Genomic DNA, 16,891 nt, shown 5'->3' on the forward strand with positions numbered 1-16,891 from the left:
TTTCCTTCTCTTGTGTTTCCTGCCTAGAGAAGTTCCTTTAGCATTTGTTGTAAAGCTGGTTTGGTGGTGCTGAATTCTCTTAGCTTTTGCTTGTCTGTAAATGTTTTAATTTCTCCGTTGAATCTGAATGAGATCCTTGCTGGGTAGAGTAATCTTGTTTGTAGGTCTTTCCCTTCTATCACTTTAAATATGTCCTGCCACTCCCTTCTGGCTTGCAGAGTTTCTGCTGAAAGATCAGCTGTTAACCTTATGGGGATTCACTTGTATGTTATTTGTTGCTTTTCCTTTGCTGCTTTTAGTATTTTTTCTTTGTATTTAATTTTTGATAGTTTGATTAATATGTGTCTTAGCGTATTTCTGCTTGGATTTATCTTGTATGTGACTCTCTGTGCTTCCTTTTCTTGACTGACTATTACCTTCCTCATACTAAGGAAGTTTTCTTCTATAATCTCTTCAATAATTTTCTCAGTCCCTTTCTTTTTCTCTTCTTCTTCTGGGACCCCTATACTTCGAATGTTGGTGCGTTTAATGTTGTCCCAGAGGTCCCTGAGACTCTCCTCAATTATTTTCATTCTTTTTTCTTTATTCTGCTCTGTGGTAGTTATTTCCACTATTTTATCTTCCAGGTTACTTATCCGTTCTTCTACCTCAGTTATTCTGCTATTGATTCCTTCTAGAGAATTTTTAATTTCATTTATTGTGTTGCTCATCACTGGTGTTTTGTTCTTTAGTTCTTCTAGTTCCTTGTTAAATATTTCTTGTATTTTCTCCATTCTGTTTCCAAGATTTTGGATCATCTTTACTATCATTACTCTGAATTCTTTTTCAGGTAGACTGCCTGTTTCCTCTTCATTTGTTTGGTCTGGTGGGTTTTTACCTTGCTCTTTCATCTGCTGTGTGTTTCTCTGTCTTCTCATTTTGCTTAACTTACTGTGTTTGTGGGTCTCCTTTTCACAGGCTGCAGGTTCATAGTTCCCATTGTTTTTGGTGCCTGCCCCCAGTTGCAAAGTTTGGTTCCTTGGGTGTATAGGCTTCCTGGTGGAGGGGACTGGTGCCTGTGTTTTGGTGGATGATGCTGGATATCTTGTCTTTCTGGTGAGCAGGACCACGTCCGATGTTGTTTTGGGGTGTCTGTGACCTTATTATGATCTTAGGCAGCCTCTCTGCCAGTGGGTGGAGTTGAGTTCTTGTTTTGCTAGTTGATTGGCATAGGGTGTCCAGCACTGTAGCTTGCTGGTCATTGAGTGAAGCTGGGTCTTGGCATTGAGATGGAGACCTCTGGGAGAGTTTTTTGCTGTTTGATATTACATGTAGCTGGAAGGTCTCTGGTGGACCAGTGTCCTGAAGTGGGCTCTCCCACCTCAGAGGCACAGGTCTGACACCCAGCTGGAGCACCAAGACCCTGTCAGCCACATGACTCAGAAGAAAAGGGAGAAAAAAGAAAGAAAGAAAGAAAAAAAGAAAAGAAAAGAAAGTTATTAAAATAAAAAGTTTTTTAATTAATAAAAATTAAAAAAGTAAAAAACAAAAAAGCAAGCAAGAAAGAAGAGAACAACCAAACCAAAAAACAAATCCACCAATGATGGCAAACACTAAAAACTACACTAAAAAAAAACCCAAAACAAACGGACAGACAGAACCGTAGGAGAAATGTTAAAAGCAAAGCTATACAGACAAACTCACACAAAGAAGCATACACATACACACTCACAAAAAGAGAAAAGAAAAAAATTTTATATATATATCTGTATATTAAAAAAAAAAGAAGAGAGCAACCAAATCAATAGACAAATCTACCAATGATAATAGACTCTAAATACTAAACTAAGATAAACATAAAACCAGAAACAAATTAGATGCAGAAAGCAAAATTTGCTCCCAAAATCCACTGCCTCGATTTTGGGATGATTCATTGTCTATTCAGGTATTCCAGAGATGCAGGGTACAACAAGTTGATTGTGGAGATTTAATCCACTGCTCCTGAGGCTGCCTGGAGAAATTTCCCTTTCTCTTCTTTGTTCGCACAGCTCCTGGGGTTCAGCTTTGGATTTGGCCCTGTCTCTGTATTTAGGTCACCTGAGGGCATCTGTTCTTCCCTCAGACAGGACGAGGTTAAAGTAGCAGCTGATTAGGGGGCACTGGCTCACTCAGGCCTTGGAGATGGAGGGTTATGGATGAGGGGCAAGCCAGCAGCAGCAGACGCCTGCGTGATGTTGCAACAGCCTGAGGTGCACTGTGTGTTCTCCAGGGGAAGTTGTCCCTGGATCACCAGACCCTGGCAGTGGGGGGCTGCACAGGCTCCCAGGAGGGGAGGTGTGGACAGTGACCTGTACTTGCACACAGGATTCTTGGTGGCTGCAGCAGCAGCCTTAGCGTTTCATGCCCATCTCTGGTGTCCATGCTGATAGCCGTGGCTCACGCCTGTCTCTGGAGCTCGTATAGGTGGTGCTCTGAATCCCCTCTCCTTGTGCACCTTGAAACAATGGTCTCTTGCCTGTTAGGCAGTTCCAGACTTTTTCTCGGACTCCCTCATGGCTTGCTGTGGCACACTAGCCCCCTTCAAGTTGTGTTCATGCAGCCAACCCCCGTCCTCTTCCATGCATCTGACCTCCGAAGCCGGAGCCTCAGCTCCCAGCCCCCGCCCACCCCGGTGGGTGAGCAGACAAGCCTCTCAGGGTGGTGAGTGTTGGTCGGCACCGATCCTCTGTGGGGGAATCTCTCTGCTTTGCCCTCCGCACCCCTGTTGCTGTGTTCTCCTCCAAGGCTCTGAAGCTTCCCCCCACCGCCGCCCACCCCCCATCTCTGCCAGTGAAGGGGCTTCCTAGTGTGTGGAAGCTTTTCCGCCTTCACAGCTCCCTCCCGGAGGTGCAGGTTCTGTTCCTATTCTTTTGTCTCTCTTTTTTCTTTTTTCTTTTGTCCTATCCAGGTATGTGGGGAGTTTCTTGCCTTTTGGGAAGTCTGAGGTCTTCTGCCAGCATTCAGTAGGTGTTCTGTAGGAGTTGTTCCACATATAGATGTGTTTCTGATGTATTTATGAGGAGGAAGATGATCTCAATGTCTTACTCCTCCACCATATTGAAAGTCTCCTGTTCATTCTTGAGTGTTCAGTAGAAAAAAATGTTAGTAAAAAAATTTCAAAATGACTGTATATTGGGAATGACAGAAATCTTTCATTCAGCAGTCACACATGGACCATGAGAAAGAAAGCACTACCAGCAATATTTCTCAAACATCTATTCAGATATAATCTATGGAATTTTGTTTGTGCTTTTGTTATAATTCTTAATATATTGTCATGTGATTACAGTAACTCCAATATGCGTTTGTGCTTTTGGTATGTAGTAAAGCCTAACTGTGGTAATGTAATACATTCAGATTACTAAAGAAAGTATGGGAGTAAAAATGATAGGTGAATGATACATTTATATTAAGGAAGACAATTTTTTTAACATAACATTCAATTATTTTTTCACAAAATTGAATAAAGAAAAATGTGAGAGAATTAGACAATCACATACTACTTTAATTGTGGGAAAGTGGAACTCAAACTGTTCCATTTCCTAGCAACCAGCTCTGTTTTTCTCATTGTTTTTGGTGAATTGCTCCCATCAGGAATGGTCAGTCACCAAGGACTGTTTATTTTACTTCTGAAATACTTCTCATCTGTTCCTTTCCATCTTTCATACCAGTGTCCACATCATGCTGATAGTGTGGCTCTCTCCTTCTGCTGGTCTATTTCAGTAACCCCCTGCATTGTCTACATTCATTCACTCTTACCTGCAGACTGGGCTTCACACCCCAGCCAGAGTGATTTTTACTAAACAAAAAAATCTTTACATGATCCCATGGAAAATTACCTTCAATAGCTTTGCACTGCTCTAAAGATAAACATCAGGAGACTGAAGGCAGTCTTTTATGCCCTCATGAGCTAGGTCTTGAACTTCTCCTCCAGCCCGATTCCCATCAAGTCACAAATCTCTCTCTTTCCCAAGAACAGCAACCTTCTTTCTGGTCCTCAAACATGACATACATTTCCCTGTCATGATAATCTTCCTAAATTCTGTATGTATGATTTACTTGATTCATCTTTTAGCTTTTGCAGCAAACCTATTACTTCATTACAGACTCAAGTTCTTCAAAGTCCCTATTTTGAGGTGTTATGATACAAGGTATATTCCCTTCATAGCATTTATCAAAGTTTATAATTAGACAATTATTGTGATTATTGATTACTGACTGTTCCATCCAGTAAAATGTAAGCTCTAAGAAATCATAGGTCATGGCTGCCTTTGCTCACTATTGTATCCTGAGAGAGAGCACAGTCTGAAACAAACCTTGTCAGAGGAATGAAAGAATTGACTGTTACCAAGTTAATTTTGTAAACTTAAATTTTCTTTATCTATAGTTTGCATTTAATTATGGATGTTTTAATTTTACCACTCTTGATGATTTATAATTATAAAGTTGTTTTAGTTTAAGTCTTACATATGTGTCAATATGACTGTACCAGTATAATAAATTTGAATTTTTAGTATTTGAAATGAGTATACTACTGAAGTTCTCTAAAAAATTTATTGAATAGATACAAAGTGCTATGTATTGATATAACATAGATAAGCAACAAGAATACATTGCATAGCACAGAGAAATATAGCCATTGTTTTGTAACTTTAAAAGGAGTATAATCTATAAAAAAAAATATTGACTCATTATGCTGCCCATCTGAAACTAATATAGTATTGTCAATCAACTATACCTCGATAAAAAAGAGATTCTTAAAACTTAAAAAAGATTTGTTGAATAGAAAGAAAACACTATAAAAGATAAAGTGAATGGTATTAAGTACTAAAAAATGGAAAACCAGCTGGGTTCTCAGGACCTTTATAAAAAAGTAAGAGCATAGGGAATTGATTTAATCCTCAGAGGGACCTGTAGCAGAGTATATTCACATTATTTCTGAAAAATAATTTAAGTCATCCATAACCTCCTATTACCTTAGCATTTTTTTAACTGAAAATGAAGGGAGTTCCTCCTTGGAAGTATTAAAATTGGGGATACAAAATTCTCATCATTTCACTCTCAGAAATTCCTAATTATGCTCTAAAACAGAAGGTCAATGATAGGTAAAATTTCAGGAGAAATCGAAATAAAGGCAAACTTCAGGAAGTGATTTGAGGTTCATGTTCAGTTTCATTGCCCTCTATTTTGTCTTGTTTCCATCTGCAATTACTTTTGAAACCAACTACTTGGAGTTAGGCCACCCTTTGTTGGTTAAAGGCACAATCCTCCACAAGACAGACTTCACTTTAGACACCAGCTGAAAGTTTGAGGGGTCCTCAAGCCACTTACATCTGATATCAGGGTCTCCCACTACCTATACCAGTTTGATAATTCACTAGAAAAACTCACAGAACACAAGAAAGTGTTACACTTACTATTACACTTTAAAAATAGACTTTCTTTTTTAAAGCAGTTTCAAGTTGACAGCAAAATTGAATGGAAGGCATAGAGATGTCCCATATATTCCCTACTCCACATATGTAAAGCCTTTCCACTATCAACATCCCCCACCAGAGTGGTACATTTGTTAGAATTAATGAACCTGCATGACACAATCACTCAAAGCTCATACTTTACATTAGGGATTCACTCTTGGTATTGTACATTCTATGGCTTCTGAAAAGTATATAATGACATTATAATATCATACAGAGTAATTTCACTGCCCTAAAAATTCTCTGTTTTTTGCCTTTTCATCTCTCCCTCTCTGCTCACCTCTGGGAGCCATTGATCCTTTTTTAAAATACTTTACGTTTTAGAGCAGTTAGAGATATACTATAAAAATGACAGGATGGTACAGAGACTTCCCATTTGGCCCCTACCCCCACACATGCAGGGCCTCCCCTATTATCAACATCACTCACCAGAATGGTACACTTTTCACCAAGGATGAACCTAATTTGATACATCATCATCGCCCAACATCCATAGTTTACCTTAGGGTTCACTCCAGGTGTTGTACATTCAAAAAGTTTAGACAAATATTTAATGGTATGTATTCATCATTATAATATCATGCAGAGTATTTTCACTGTTCTAAAACTTTTCTGTGCTCCGTATATTCATCCCTACCTCCCCACTAACCTCTGGCAAACACTGATCTTTACTGTATCCATAGTTTTGCCTTTTCCAGAAGGTCATACAGTTGGAATCATACAGTCTATAGCTTTTGCAGATTGGCTTCTTTCCCTTAGTAATCAGCCTTTGAGAGTCCTCCATGTCTTTTCATGGCTTGATTTCTTTTTAGCACGGAATAATATTCCATTATCTTGCTCCATTGTATTACCTTTGTTCCTTGGTCAAAGATTAGCAAACTATATTTATTTGGGTCTATTTCTTGGCTCTTTATTTCTGTTTCATCAATCTATTTGTCTTTTTTTTTTCCACCAAAACCACACATCTTGATTGCTGTAGTAGCTTAGAGTAAGTCTTGAAGTTGGGCAGCTTTAGTCCTCCAACTTTGTTCTTTATTATGCTTTTAAAGTCCAGTGGGATCTGCAGTGATGCCCCTTCTTTCATTGCTGGTATTGGTAATTTGTGCCTTTTCTCTTTTCTCTTAGCTTGGCTAGAAGCTTATCAATATTATTGGTCTTAACAAGGAAAGAGCTTTTGCTTTTGTGGGTTTTCTTTCTTGATTTCTGTTTTCAAATTTATTGATTGCTACCCTAATTTTTATTATTATTTTTCTTGCTCTTACTTGGGATTTTAATTTGCTCTTCTTTTTCTAGTTTCCTAAGGTGGAAGCTTAGGTTATTAATTTTAGATTTCTCTTTTCTAATACATGTGTTCAATGCTATAAATTTCCCTCTAATCACCTCTTTTGCTGTATCCCATAAATTTTGATAAGTTGTATTTCCATTTTCATTTAGTTAAAAATATTTTTAATTTCTTTGATATTTCTTCTTTGACTCATGTGTTACTTAGAAGTGTGATATTTAATCTCCACATATTTTGGGATTTTCCAGTTACTCTTCTCTTATTGATGTCTAGTTTAACTTCATTGTGGTCTGCATTATATGATTTATATCCTTTAAAAATGGTTACAGTGTATTTTATGGCCCAAAATATAGTCTATCTTGGTGAATGTTCCATGTGCTTTTTTCAATTTATTGAGTGCTATTGAGTTCAACTATGTCCTTAATCCAGCCTACCTCCACTCTCTGGATGTCAGAGTGTTATCATGTGGCTCAAACTCCCAACCCTTTAATCACACTGTTGGCCTTCCTGGCATGACATTTCCCTGTCCTAAGTCTTCTAGTTGGCATAAACTATCTGAGCACACCATGAATAACACAGACATTTCTATTCACTTGGAAAATTCCAAAGGTTTAGAGGCTACTTCCCAGGGACCAAGATGAAGGCCAAACCAATTTTTTATTACACACAACATAACACAGTAACACTGCACAAAGTAACCTCTATAATACTTACTGCAAAATAAAAATAATGAAGAACTAATAGAGGCAATGGTAGTATTTCACCAAAGAAAATAGCTCAAAATGAAGGTCTAGTACTTAGTGGGGGATATTTTTAAAGAAGCAGAATTGCTAATCTAGCAAGATATTTATAAATCTAAGGGTTGGTCCTAAAAGAGAAAAAAAAATTAAAACCAAATGAATAAATATGGAAAAAGGTAGAATAGATAGACATAATCACAATAAAAAGCATGGAACAATGCAGATATTCCATACTGGTTTATTGTTTTTGAGGATTTGATTAGAATTTTATTGAAAGATCATCACATATGATAGGACAGAATACATCCGATTAACATTTATTTCCTGTTTCACTCACTCTATATGATATATCTTTCTTCCTTTGTTTCTTCCTTCTTTCCTTCTTTCTTTATAGAAGTGGTAAATAAAATTAAAGGCAACATTCCTCTTAATAGTTTAAGGTGTATATAAATACTTATAAATTGTAACTACTGTTTTGACAATTAACATACGTGTGTATGTGTGTGTGTCTGTGTGTCAGAGGTAAGTGCATTCTTTCTATAAAATGTCAAATGGTCGAATTTAGGATTTATTGGCCACTCATAGTCTTTGCTGAATTTTCATTCTCCTCCTCCGCGCTTCCCTTTTCTTTTTCCATCATTAAAATTTATGCTCTTGTAAAACGTTAAAGTCATTTTTAGTTTGAGGCCTGTGGTGAGTAGTTTGTCAATGCCTGAACTATTGCATAAAGTCAGAGGTAAAAAAAACTTAGAGTATTGCAAATTATTTTATATGAAGTAATACAAAATTAATTCTAAGTTGTCTATGAAAAGTTAAAGGTGAATATTTTAATTTGAGAAGATTCTAAAAACATAAAGCAAAGTGGGGATAGCTAAATGTCAATACATAAAGCATATCTAATGCATTTAAAATAAGGTTTTATTGTGTATATTCTCTGAATCCAAAGAAATGAAACTAGAGATTAAAACAATAAGATATTTAGAAAAAATATTTTAAAATTAGGCCACATATATGTAAATAATCAGTGGGTCAAGTTTATTTGAAAAATAATATAAAGTAATCTGATAATGTAATATATCATTTGGGGGATTCAGCTAAAACAGTGCTTGAAGGGAACTTGAGAGCTTTAAATATTTGTATAGATGAAAGAAATCTCCAGAATCAATCTAATGTTTTTCTTAAGGAAGCTGGGGAAAGAAGAGCAAAGTAAACACAAAATATGGAGAAGGAAGGAAATAATAAGTGTAAGAGAAGAAATAAATGAATTTATACACAAATAATGAAAAAAATTAAGTCAAATATTGGTTCCTTGAAAAGATCAACAAATTTCCCAGTGCTGAGTTAGATTGTAAGAAAAAAGAAAGTGTCATTGCCAAACTCAATATAAAAATATATTTCATAGTTTATCAAATATTCAAGAAAATCTAATTTTTGCTAGCCTCCTTGTTAACAACTTTATGAAGCACTAAGGAAGCGTCATTTTATTTACTGATGCTAATATTTTCAAAATTATGTTAATATTCAGTGAGACCAGAATATGAAAAAAATCAGTAAGATATTGCATCTGGGCTATACAAGTAGCAGGCCTGCCTATATATTTGCTGACATGTTTTCTATAACTGTAACACAAACATAAATTCATTGAATTGCGCTGTTAGCTGATGCCCAAAATATGAGAATTTCTTTTCATTTGTCCTGCTGCTCTTGCTTACAGCAATAAATTAAAGTATCATAAGCCACAGGTTAAGGACAAGCTGCACTTAGTTCTGGAGAAGTAGTAAGAAAAGCTGAGATCCAAAACAGTCGAAAGGGTGGGCTCAGTAAGTGTAATTAAGAGCCGTTACCACAAGCCTCAAAGGAATACTAAGCTAAATGGAGGAACAAATTAAAAGCCAGACATAATTACAACTTGAAAAGAGCAATGTGTTCATAAAACTTGGAGAAACAAGTGTATAATGAAAGTGGTCTATTTCAAGTAAATCTTAGCTGGCAGAATCTCACTATTTGAGGAATCTTGCTGCATCTATGTTTTTCTGTTTGAATCTTCCTACAACTTAAAGGAACCACATGGCAATGACCTGTATGTTGTCCATACTGCTAGTGAGAATACAATGTGGAGAAGGTTTTCTGATAAAATATTAGCTATATTTTCTATGTTGATTATATTAGACATATTTGGAAGTTCTAATAAAGAGTTGTTTAAAATTCTTTAAGTCTAATAAAGTATATTTTAGTGATTACTAACACAACTCTACATTAAGCTCAACTTCTAGGGTAACCCATTTTCCCTTTTTTTTTTTTTTTTTTACGTCTATGGATATGATTTATTTGGAATTACGTCACATTTTATGATCCACAGAAGAACACTGAAACTCTGTCATTATGAGCTGAATAGTTCAAAATTGGAAGGGTGTTTTGTCAGATTTTTCTTAGTAAAGGTAAAATTGGTTTTGTTTTATTATTAAAATCAAATCCTTTAAAATTTGTATTTGAGGCATCATCAATTTAAAAAACTATGAGTACAAAATAAGCTGATGGTTTACGAGGAGGTAGTTTTCTACTATTCTATAGTCATAGAAAGAAATATAGAAAAAAATAAATTCAGCTTGCTGTTCTTCCAGAGGCTTAATAAATATGTATTTGATAATTAGAGAAAGAGTCCATTTAAATATGACTTTGAAATTAAATGTCAGATATGTGTTACAGAATTAAAGTTCTTATTAAGCCTAATACAAAAACAGCAATGAAAAAACGTATAGGTCATGTCTATGGAGAGAGAACTAATTTTTAACAGAGAAATATTTACTATTTGTAACTCGATTTGTTTTGAAAATAAGACTAGATCTTTAATTTACTTCCTGTCTAATCAATTCCTTTTTTAAGCAAGTTGGAGGTAACATGAATCACCTTATGTGCCTTGGGCAAGATGAGAAGAGGGCTTACTGCCTTCACATATTTACCGGTTTTAATGTATACATACATATATATGCATATATATATTATAAATAAAAGGAACATTGTTTCTCAGGGAACAGAAAAATCAACTGAGCATAGTCATTATTTTACAGTGCAATCTTAAAAATTAACTTTCCTAAGAAAGGCTACAGCTGTCATTCTCCTCTATCTCATAAGGTCTAGCCGTTTTCAGGTTTTCATCTACTCATACTGTTTAGGCCAAACGATCCAAGCCCTAGAGAAGTCAGATTGGAGGCCTAGAAATATCCTGAATGTAAAAGGAGAAACAAAAAAGAACAAACCCTAGATTTATCAAAAAATTTTGAGGCACTCTTTTTTCCTAAAATTCTCCTTAAGGATACAACATGACTTAGTAACCTAGTAAGTTATTTTGGGGTGTTCTGTTTCATTGGATCTGCTGTGGGGTACTAGGGCCCTGATTAAGAGCTATAGGTGATAGTATAGGGTACCACACATTCTGATTTCAGACTCTTAAAACTAAGTTCTGTTGCTATTTTTTTCTCATATCTGTAGGAAATCTTTATACTCCTGATGAATGGCTGGAGATTTCTGCCAAGTTCTTAACCATTTTGGTATTTTCAAGCTGGGTTCTGTTAACAATCTCCTTGTGTTTAATCTAGCTAAATCCACTTTTGACAAACCAGTCTCCATATGAAGCCAAAAAGAAATTGATTAGCCGGATTCCAACAAATTCCATCCAATTCTGTCTCTTCAGTATTAATGTCATCTCAGATCATCAGAATTAAAGTCTGTCCACAGCCTCTGGACTTAACAGTCATCTTGCTTCTCTTCTGGAGAAAGATTTATTTTGTATTTTTAAAAAGTGTTCTTTGTCTTCATATACAATAACTTTCTTCAAATTCTTCTAAATAAGTCTCATCATTTATGGTTGATGATATCACTGAACTTATTGCAATAATAAGTGATCTATACCAGGCATTCTTAAATATTTTGGTGTAAGGAGTCCTTTGCTCCCTTAAAAATTGAGTCCTCCAAAGAGTTTTATGTTGATTATATCAGTATTTAACACACTATAAAATCAAAGCCACTAACTGTTAAAATATTTATTAATTGATTTTATAATGACAAAATAATCCTATTACATGTTAAGATAAATAATATCTTTTACAAATAAGAATGATTTTCCATAACAAAAATATACTGAGAAGAGTTGCATTATATTACATTTTTTTCCAAATCTATTTGATGTCTGGCTTTTCTGCTTCCACATGCAATCCCTTACAATATGCTATTTTGGTGAAGGTATTGGAGAAAATCTGGCCTCACACAGATATGTAATTGGAAAAGGGAGCAATATTTTATTGGCTGTTTTAGAAGATTATGGATGTCATTCTCTGATACCATGCCTAAACTCATAAAGTGGTAATATTTTAATATAAACTTTAAAAATTGAGGTATAATTGACATGCAACTTTATATTAGATTCAGGTATAAAATGTAATGATTTGATCTTTGTGTATATTGCAAAACGATCACCACAGTAAGTTTAGTTAACATCTGACACCATACATGGTTATAAAATTTTTTTCTTATGATGAGAACTTTTAAAATCTACTCTCAGCAACTTTCAAATATACAGTACAGTATTACTAACTATAGTCACCATTCTCTATGTTATATTCCCATGACTTATTTATTTTACAAGTGGAAAGTTTATACCTTTTGACCCTCTTTACCTCCCACCTCTGGCAGCCACCAATATGTTCTCTGTATCTATGAACTCATTTTTGTTTTGTTTTGCCTTGTTTTTAAGATTCCACATATAAGTAAGATCATATGGTATTTGTCTTTCTCTGACTTCCTTCACTTGGCATAATGTCCTCAAGGTCCATCCGCATTGTTGCAAATGGCAAGATTTTATTCTTTTTTATGGCTGAATAATATTCTATAGTTTATACATAACCATATTTTTAAAATTTTTTTTTATTTTATTGAAGTATATTTGATTTACACTCTATTAGTTTCAGGTGTATAGCATAGTGATTCATAGTTTTATAGATTATACTCCATTAACACTTACTATAAGATAATGGCTATAATTCCCTGTGCAATACGATATGCCTGTGTTGCTCATCTATTTTATACACAATAGTTTGTATCTCTTAATCCCATAACCCTAACTTGCCCTTCCCCTTCCTTCTCCCTTCTGGTAACCACTAGTTTGTTTTCTATACCTGTGAGTCTGTTTTAGTTTTACTATATACAGTCATTTGTAGTATTTTTTAGGTTTAACATATAAATGATATCATAAAGTGTCTTTCTCTGTCAGACTAATTTCATTAAGCATAATATTCTCTAGCTGCATCCACATTGCTGCAAATGGCAGAATTCCGTTCTTTATTATGGCTGAGTAATATTCCATTGTATATATATGTATATGTGGTATGTGTGTGTATATATATATATATATATATATATATATATATATATACACACACACATACCACATCTTCTTTGTCCACTTGTCTGTTGATGGACATTTGGGTTGCTGCCATATCTTGGTTATTGTAAATAGTCCTGCTATGAACATTGGGGTGCCTGAATCTTTTCAAATTATTGTTTTCATTTTTTTCTGGCATACACCCAAGAGTGAAATTGCTGGATCATAGGGGAGTTCTATTTTTAGTTTTTCAAGGCACTTTCATACTGTTTTCTATAGTGACTGCACCAATTTACATTGCCACAGTACAATGGCAATGTACAGTAGTGTACAAGAGTTCCCTTTTTTCCACATCCTCACCAACACTTGTTATTTGTAGACTTTTTGATTATGGCCATTCTGACAGGTGTGAGGTGATACCTCATTGTAGTTTTGATTTGCATTTCTCTAATGATTAGTGATGTTGAGCATTCTTTCACGTGTTTGTTGGCAATCTGTATATCTTCTTTGGAGAAATGTCTATTTAGGTCAGACCTCTTCTTACTAAAAATCTCTAACACTTCCTCTATGGAGAAGCATTTCTAAATGCAAATGCCATACATTTCCTTATTGTTCTTTGATTCTTATCAGAATTATTATACTTATGCATTCATTTTATTTCTGTGCTCAATCATTTTTCTTCTTTAATTTTCAAAAAGAAAAGTAAGAAAATAGGAATAGACAGTACATTAATCCTTAAGGAATTAACATATCAGAGACTGCATGTGACAATTTGTAATGTGTTTCCACAGTGTCAACAAGGACCTGTCAGAGTATTCACAAATTAAATAAAAATTCAAGCCACCCTAACATTAACATAGAAAGAAAATAGGTCTACATCTATATTTTGTGTGCTGACTCACACAAAACTCATCCTCAGTATATCCTGAGGCTACCTGCTAGGATGAGTTTTTAAAAAGTGGGAGTCTAATGCCAAATTTTTATATTCTTGAACCTATTTGAGAGCAGTAGCATGGTATTGGTAGAGTTGAGACTGAACCCAAGATCCTAAAGTTGTAAGTCAGTGCTTTACCACCATACCAGCCTTCCTGTAACATTATGATTTCCATTGATAAGCTTGAGATCTTAAGCACTGACTGAAAGTTAAAGCACTGAAATGATCTGTGAAAAAACTACTTGTACCAACTGGGTATGTAGTACATTCTTAAGACTTTCACACACTCCATGCAGGAACATTTTTAAAATCTTCTCAGGAAATAATTTGATGTGCCTTCATCACTTCAGAGATGAAAGAAACACAATATGCATTTCGAAGTCATAAACGGAGAAGGTGATAGACTTACATTCAAGCATTTCTAATCTCCCTGTACCTTTTTATAACCTGGAAAAAAGGCAAACATTCTAAATGTCTACATATATGTACAACCCAAAAATAATTGTGAAGCTTGATATTTTATTGAAAAAATTCTGAATTTTTCCCACAGAAAAGAAGAATAGTTCAAGAGACTATAAATATAACACAGTAATGGTCTTGAATGTCGAAAATTCCTCTGAGTGAACTGGATTCTGAGCTCACATGTTTTATGCTTAATGTGATTCCACCTCTCCCCACCCAAGTGGACACTCCCCAGGTGTCCACATTTCTAACATTCATAGTTATGAATCTTTGCAAACTGATGCCTGACTATATTTTTAGTGCTTTTTTACTCCTTATAGCCATAGTTTGATTTTGAATTGTTTTTGGAGGAGATATGCTGCTCAATTGTTGGGGAGGAGGGGGTGTTACTATGCCACCTTAAACAACAAACACACACACACACACACACACACACCTCTCACTGCTTGTTAAATGCTTTCAATGTCCCAAAAAACATATTATTATTTAAATTTTGTATAGAGTTTATTTAATTCAATGACAGCAAAAGGTAAGCATTTTTCTTCATTTTATAGATAGGAAAATTGAGTTCTTATATATATCTCAATATGTTTGGTTAGAGTCAAGATATGTATCTAATGTGTGTTTATAAAAGGTCAGTGCAACTCTGCCATATTGACTCTCCATTATTTAAAATTACATCATTTTATATGTTGCTGCCTTAATTTTTTTAATACATAATATATTTTTAAAAATCTTAAGACTGAAAAAGTGAAAATAGCTATTAATATGATTGTCAATCTAAATAAATTTTAATTTTGGATAAGAATCCTTGGATGCTGCCAATGTTCACAAACTCTAGCTAACCAATGCACACAGACATGATAGGAAGATTGGTTCCCCAATCTCATAAAATACACAGGAAGCAAAAGAGGTTAGGCAGTGAGAGCATAGGCCACAGGAATATTCTGGATAGATTAGAGTACCACTGGTTCTGCCACTACTACATAAATGCCACCATGGACAGCACCCTCGACAAGATGCTTATCGTTATAAACATCCTTTTCTCATTCCTGATTTTAAGTGGAAAACATTCAGGCCTTCACCATCAAGTCTGAAGTTAGCTGTTGGTGTTTCATAGATTTCCTTTACTATTGAGGAAATTACCTTCTATTCATGTATATTTTACAGAGACTTGTTTTCAGGAATTGATGTTGGATATTCTCAGATGCTTTTTCTTATGTTTTTGTAATAACCGTATGGATTTTAATTTTCAGTTTGCTATTATGGTGAATGACATTGATTGATTTTTCAAATATTAAATCCAAACCTGTGTTCCTGATATTAAACCCCACTTGATTATGATGTATTATCCTTTGTATATATTGCTGGATTTAGTTTGCTAAAATTTTGTTTAGAATCTTTGCTTTTGTGAATATCAGTCTATAGTTTTCTCTCATTGGAGTGTTTTTGTCTAAAATTGGTATCAGGGTAAATCTTGTCTCAAAGAATGTGTTGGAAACTATTTCCTCAGCTTCAATTTTTTCTGGAAGAATTCGTGTAGAATTGGTAGAATTCCTTACATAAATATTCTGTAGGATTCATTTGCAAAGCATTCAGAGTCTGATGCACAGTGTATTTCAATCTCAGATGGGAATTGCTGTCAAAGTCTTAAGCTCCACTGGCCAGCCATGCCATATTTACATTCCTATCTCAGACACCTTCATTCCTAGGTCTGCTTATCTGAGACACTGGGATGAAGTCTCCCTCAGTTACCTCCCGAGGTTTCTTTATGTGGAGAGGATGGGGATGGAAAAACCTTAAAGATAATCTTCCCCCCTGGACTGGATATGTCTGTATTCCTATAAAAATTCTTCAGCCTTTTTCTAAAATGCAGTTGCATTACTTAAAACAGGTTGATCCTTTTTGATCCTGATTTTATGATTTATTAGGCCAATCCAAATTACTGCCTAGCCTAGGGTTAAGTGTTTCTCAGTAATAAGGCAAGACCTTCTTGAGTATTCTACCCAATTCCTTGAGAAATTCTCAAGTTTTTGGGGGGGGAACAGGCTCTATTCCTGGCCCTGAGTGCCTGACACTGTTCTCTAATATTTTCAGAAGTTTTTACCCTGCTTTTGGTAGTTGCCTCACATATATTCACTGATTAGTACTCTCCTGATCTATGCATATCTCCAGAGTTCTCTTTCTGTTCAGCTCTCTCTTCCTCAGCCCTCTTCCTGTGAACTCTAACCGTCTTGATCTCTGTGGATCTCCTCTTCCTTTCCTCATTTCAGAGTATCCACCAGGCTACATCTGAGTTTCTTCCACCAGTACTGCAGCCTGTAAAGTCTCTCAAGGCAGTAGGCTGGGACAGTCATAAGGTTCCCAGGCTTCTTCTGTATTTCTCATGGGTCACTATTCATTATTGTCTGAGGTTCAGCATCTCTAAAACTATAGTTTTTTATATTGTGTCTAATTTTTTTAACTTATTTCAGACATAGGGTAAGTCATGTCCTTGTTATTACATCGTTGGAAAAAGGAGGATTCTCATTTAAATGGTTTCAGTATTTAAAATGTAAAAGGATATAGCACAAAAACACTCATTGTCATTTTTGTTTTATT

At 35.1% G+C, this 16,891-nt stretch overlaps 1 long non-coding RNA gene across 1 annotated transcript in view; it reads left to right on the forward strand.

Annotated features, from left to right (window-relative positions):
* The window catches only part of LOC309633184, a 1,005,718-nt gene that overhangs the window by 755,486 nt on the left and 233,341 nt on the right, over positions 1-16,891 (forward strand). The window lies entirely within an intron of this gene.

The sequence above is a fragment of the Balaenoptera borealis genome (assembly GCF_965194805.1).
Source record: "Balaenoptera borealis genome assembly, chromosome: 8".
Lineage (NCBI taxonomy): Eukaryota > Metazoa > Chordata > Mammalia > Artiodactyla > Balaenopteridae > Balaenoptera > Balaenoptera borealis.